The following is a 6629-nucleotide window of genomic DNA, read 5'->3' on the forward strand; positions in this document are numbered from 1 at the left end:
CTGAGGCAGGAGAATTGCCTCAACCCAGGAGGCGGAGGTTGCGGTGAGCCGAGATCGCGCCATTGCACTCCAGCCTGGGTAACAAGAGCGAAACTCCGTCTCAAAAAAAAAAACAAAAAACAAAAAACAAAAAACAGTTATAATCCACCTGCTAGGTATTAAAGGCACTACTAGGAGGTACAGTACTACTAGGTACTAAGTCAATAATCTCACTCATAGTTATTTTTTCTCCCAAATTCATTTGATCTCCTCTTTAGTCTATCCCAGACCATCCCTACCAACATTATATGCCAACCTTCCTTGACTCAGGTTTTCCTTTTACAGTCATAATCTTTCTTTAAAAAAAAAAAGGAAATAACTTATTTTAGAGATGGAGCCTTGCTATGTTGCCCTGGTCTCAAACTCCTGGCTTCAAAATAGGAGATTTGTTTCTCGTGTTCTCTTTGGATGGCTCTGGACCACTGTTTCTGTGCATAGGCACAGGGGCCGAGCTAAGGAACAGTCATCCCTCCTTGCTGCCCATTATCTGTTGCCAACATGGTTATTTTCATCTTTGTACCACAGGCTCATTGCTCACGGTGTTTTTCCTCTTGTGTGCCTGCTGCCTCCTAAGGCTACACTAATAAGTGTGACCCTGGGCAGATCTTTCTGTTCAGAGCTGAAGCAATATGAAGAGACTTCACGGCCTTTTAATTACCTAGTGAGATCTTTTGAACTTACCTGTACCACTTTTGTAAAGTTACAAAACTTAAGTAGAGTTTTGGTCCACAATAAATAACCACATTAGAAACGCTAATCTAGGTAAGTAGCCCAGTTTCCTAAGTGCTTTCTAATTATGTTTTTAAATTTATGTCAAAGCAACTATGACCGTAAACTGAAGTGCCGTGGTTAGAGGACACATGTCAAATGAAACACAAACTCATGTCAGCTGGTCAAGGAATAATATGCTCTTTTCAGGTTTTACAGTGCGAGGAAGCAATAAATGATAAGGACTACACGCAATAAAGCTGTTATCAGTCTGTGAGAAAAATCCCATATATTAGTAGTTATGTTTTAGCTCTACCAACCTAATAAATTCAGATGCCTTTTGCATGTTAGATTACTTTCCCACCACAAGCGAGCTACAAATAATATTTGTCTTTCTGAAGGCAAACATTTGTCACAGTCATTCCTACCATTCTTGCGTGAATCACACTGGTTCATCTGCTGTGACCTAGAAGATTACGGCCAATGGTCAACACAAGCCAAAGTGATAAATGTGCAGTTAGCTCATGCGAAAGCCCATGTAGACCCATTTCTGGAACAACGGGAGGAAGATTTATGGTGGTAAAGTAGTGGCATGTGTGAGAATTTCCATAGTGGTGGAGCTGAGACATGGAGGAATTGGAATGAGAGGTTAGACCCATCAAGCTGAGAGAACTGCTGAGTCAAGCTCATGGTGGCAAGCCAGGTGCAGTGGCTTACACATGTAATTCCAGGGTCTTGGGAAGCTGAGGCAGGAGGATTTCTTGAAACCAGGAGTTTGTGATTAGCCTGGGTAACACAGCAAGTCCCCATCTCTAAAAGTAATAGTTACAAAAAAAAAGTTAAGGAAAAAAGTTATGGAGTCAAAAAAGGTTTCAGATTGATGCTTACCTAGATCCCCAGAGTCACCCAGTGGACATGCTGTGGGTTCTATGCACATGAGGGTCCCAGTCCTTGTTTCAGCACTGGGCAGCTCTGCTGTTAAATGAGTGGTGGTGTAATTTTATCTCCTTTCCTTAGAGGACTCTCTTAAAGTCAGTGAGGTGACAGGTGACAACAAGAGTTTATAAAAATCTTGATGGTGTCCTACACAGCGAGGAACACAATTCATGTTTTTTAAAAAATACAATTATTGTTAGTAAGAATGGTAAAAATTCTTACCATTACTTATTTTTATTTTTTTTTTTTTTGAGACAGAGTCTCGCTCTGTCACCCAGGCTGGAGTGTAGTGGCAAGATCTTAGCTCACTGCAATCTCTGCCTCCTGGGTTCAAGCAATTCTCCTGCCTCAGCCTCTCTAGTAGCTGGGATTACAGGCATGCACCACCACACCAAGATAATTTTTGTATTTTTAGTATAGACATGGGTTTCGCCATGTTGGCCAAGCTGGTCTCAAACTCCTGACCTCAGGTGATCCATTCTCCTTGGCCTCTCAAAGTGCTAGAGTTTCAGGCATGAGACACTGCACCTGGCCCCATTACTCTCTTTGAGGTGTCATATAATTGAAGAAAACTTACTTTAGTGATGTAGATATACATCAGAATCTATCAAACAACTGCTCCTGAGTTGTTCTTATTTGCATCCAGCCCCTTCTTAAATTTTTTCACCACCAGTAAGGACAAAACGGCTACAAATGCCAGATCTCTCAGTAGCAACAGTGGCCCCTGGCATGGAGTGAGGCACAAGGGATGTCCCATAGAAGTAGGTTTGATTTTTTATAGGCTTGGGACAGCACCTGTGGTGAACGAAGAAGTTCAGTTCATCTTCCTAAAATGGTAAACTGGCCAATTATAGCACACACTTTACAAATTATATTTCATTTTGGTGAAAATACACTTTGGAATTAATCATAAGAATCTTGAGAAAGAGGCAGAAAGTAAATCTATTTTTCTGCTTGTCATTATGAAGCATAGTGTTTACTTTTTAAGAATTAATTTCATAATGGTTTGGGATGGACAGTGTCTTCAGATGGCACTACCAGGGTCATGAACACAGTCCAGAGTAACCTCTTAGCTTTCTTGTCCACCTCAACATGAAAGATAACATTCTTAGGCAGTGTCTACCCAATAAAGATTTCAAGAGCCAGATGTGGTGGCTCAAACCTATAATCCCAGCACTTTGGGAGGCAAAGGTGGGAGGATCACTTGAGCCTCAGAAGGGAAAGCTTACAGTAAGCCAAAATTGAGCCACTGCACTGCAGCCTCGGTAACAGAGCAAGACTGTGTCTCAAAAAAAGAAAAGAAAAAGAGGGGAGGGAAGGGGAGGGGAGGGGAGAAGGGGGAGAGGAAGGGAAGGAAGGAGAGGGGAGGGGAGGGAAAGGAAGGGAGGAGGAAAGAAAGGGACAAATAGAGAGAGAGAGAAAGGGGGAGAGAGAAAAAAAAAAGGAAGGGAAGAGGGAGGAAGGAAGAAAGGCAGTCAGGCAGGCAGGCTGGGCTTGGTGGCTCACATCTGTAATCCCAGCACTTGGGGAGACTGAGGTGAGAGAATCACTTGAGCTTAGGAGTTTGAGATCAGCCTAGGCAACACAGCAAGATTCTGTCTCTACAAAACTTTTAAAAACAAGGTGAGTGTGGTGGCATGGGCCTATAGTCATAGCTACTCAGAAAGGCTGAGGCAGGAGGATCCCTTGAGCCCAGGAATTCAAGGCAGTAGTGAGCTATGATCAGGTGCAAGAAAGAGAGAGAGAAAGAGAAAAAGAAAGAAAGAAAAAGAAGAAAGAAAGAAAAGAAAGAAAAGAAAGAAAGAAAGAAAAAGAAAAGAAAGGAAGAGAGGAAGGAAGGAAGGGAGGGAAAGAAAGAAAGAAGAAAGAAATTAATTCAAGGAAATGAGGATCATGTTATCATACAGGAAGAGCCTTGAATTTATTTTAAAAGGCGAAAAATTGGAGAACTTAGATGTTCTAACTATTGTTAATTCTTGTGGCTCTCCTCAGATGGATAGCAGCACTCAGGTTGCTATCACACACAGATGTGCTGCCGCCCGGAGACGCTCTTATCTAGAAACCTTCTTGAGGACTTGAAATACAGCTGAGGTAACTCTTGCCTCTCCAAACTTACAAGAGTTCCACAGAACTCCTCCCACTCCAAACAATAAGATTCCTGTATCAAATGCAATAACATTTTAAAATATAGGCTGGTTGGGCTGGGCGTGGTGGCTCACACCTGTAATCCCAGCACTTTTGGAGGCCGAGGCAGATAGATCACGACGTCAGGAGTTCAATACCTGCCAGACCAACATGGTAAAACCCCGCCTCTACTAAAAATACAAAAAATTAGCTGGGCATGGTGGCGGGTGCCTGTAATCCCAGTTACTCGGGAGGCTGAGGCAAGAGAATCTCTTGAACCCGGGAGGCAGCGGTTGCAGTGAGTCAAGATCAGGCCACTGCACTCCAGCCTGGCCATAGAGCAAGACTCCATCTCAAAATAAATAAGTACAATACAGGCTGGTCTGTGTGCCCTGGTGTTTACAAATAAGATCATGAGTTACAGATTTCTTTGTTCCTTCTTCGCTCCCACTGCTTCACTTGACTAGCCTAATCCTTCCAACGGAAATACCTAGGCACCAGAACAACAGAAAGAACTCAAAATTAGAGTATGACATGATGTCGAAGAAGCCTGTGAGGGCACTGTACCCAGATACAAGTTCTAATGGCCATGGACTGGCATTTTATTTTTTTTTGAGAAAGAGTCTTGCTCTGTTGCCTAGGCTGGAGTGCAGTGGCCTGATCTCGGTTCACTGTAACCTCTGCCTCCCGGGCTCAAGCAATTCTTGTGCCTCAACCTCCCGAGTAGCTAGGAATACAGGCACCCACCACCATGCCCAGCTAACTTTTTTGTATTTTTAGTAGAGACGGGGTTTCACCCAGTTGGTCAGGCTTGTCCTGAGCTCCTGACCTCAAGTGATCCGCCCACGTTGGCATACCAAAGTGCTGGGATTACAGGTATGAGATACCACACCCAGCCTGGACTGGCATCTTAGTATCCATAAAATGATAAAAGCCAGGACTGAGAGCACACTACTGAAGAGGGAGGCTGGAAGCAAATCTCTGCTTAAGAGCGGAAGCCCGGGAGGACTGATTTGAGAGGAGGCTGATTTGAGAGAGGGCACTAGACACATCACACCCATGGCCTAAAGGAAGCCTGGGCCCTGGGTACTTTGTGGGTAAAAAGGAGTCACCTTTGAGAAATTAAAACTCTATGCAAAAGTGTCCCACTGAAGTGGGATAAAAAATAGAAGAAAAAAAATAAAACTCTATGCAAAAGTGTAAGATCTGAATTTATACTGCCCACATGATATGAAAATTCCAAACCCAGATTTTTTTTTTCTTGAGATGGCATCTTGCTCTTGTCACCCAAGATGGAGTGCAATGGTGTGATATTGGCTCACTGCAACTTCTGTCTCCTAGGTTCAAGCAATTCTCCTGCCTCAGCCTCTCGAGTAGCTGGGATTACAGGTGCCTGCCACCACACCTGCCTAAGTTTTTGTATTTTTAGTAGAGACAAGTTTCATCATGTTGACTAGGCTGGTCTGGAACTCCTGACCTCAGGTGATCCACCCGCTTCGGCCTCCCAAAGTGCTGGGATTACAAGCGTGAGCCACTGCGCCTGGCCCAACCCCAGTCTTAAACTAATATCTTAATGTATAGATTCTAGCACCAAGTGAGTAATTTTCTGTCAGAGTAGAGGAGACAAACAGGTGCACAAATAATTGTATAAGAGAGGTCCGTGAATAGGATGATATCCGAGAAAGCCCTGACAGAAGCAAACACAAAATCTCTCTTTAGAGACATTTTTATAATTCAAGGCACATGGAATGTCAACAAACAGTTGCACTTTGTTAAAAATGTGTTCATAATGAAAAATTACAGAGCATGTGAGGAAGTGATCTACCAGGGGAGTCAGGAACCAACAAATGGGAGAATTAGCACTCTAAGAAACTGAGATGGTAAATGATAAGAAACAACAAGAGCAAAGAGACAATCAAATAAAAAACACAAAAAGGAAAAAATGAAAAGTAATATACTATTTAGTAAAAGAAAGAGATATTAGAATATGACATAAGTGTACGTATCCCTACAAACTCTGATTCATGATGGATTCAAATTGAAACCAGAGAATTGAAAGTAAGCTTTAAAGTGTTTGGTTATACTTTATAATAAATTATCTGCAAGATTTATGAATTATGTGACTCACTGGATTTTATTACCTCATTGGATTTTATTATCTCATTGGATTATGTCACTCTCGTTGGATTATATTAAAAGCCATGTGACAGGTTTAGCTTAGATGATAAATGCATACATTTTTCATTGACAGGTTTAGCTTAGATGACAAATGCATACTTTTTTTATTGATTTTGAGTGGCTATACAAGTAAATTTTTTTCATAGGAATAGTTTTCTAATTTTGAATTTCTTTAAATTCAAAATAACACAACTTTTTTATTTGAGATAAATTCTAAAATATAGAAGAGACCCTCCCCCAAAAAACTAATAAACCCAAAAAACAAAAAACCCAATAGTCTCACTTCCCAGAAACACTATTAATATTCTAGCACAGTCTTTTCTGGTTCTTTTTCTGTACAATGTTTTCTTATGAAGATGAACCTACACTGAAATACTTTTTAGTATACCCTTCATTTTATAAATTTAACATACATCATACACATTTTCCCATGTCCTTAAAATTTGCTGTAAATATAGTTTAAATGGTTGTATAGTATTTCTTCATGGACACGCCATTTATTTAATAATTCTCATTACTGCATATTTAAATTGCTTCAATTTTTTCATTGTTATAAGTTTTCAATAAATATTTGTGCATTAGTCTTTGTTTATGGGTTTAACTATGTCCTTAGGCTACATCTGTAATTTTTTTTTTTTTTTTTT

The sequence above is a fragment of the Cebus imitator genome, unplaced genomic scaffold (assembly GCF_001604975.1).
Source record: "Cebus imitator isolate Cc_AM_T3 unplaced genomic scaffold, Cebus_imitator-1.0 Scaffold191, whole genome shotgun sequence".
Taxonomy (NCBI): Eukaryota; Metazoa; Chordata; class Mammalia; order Primates; family Cebidae; genus Cebus; species Cebus imitator.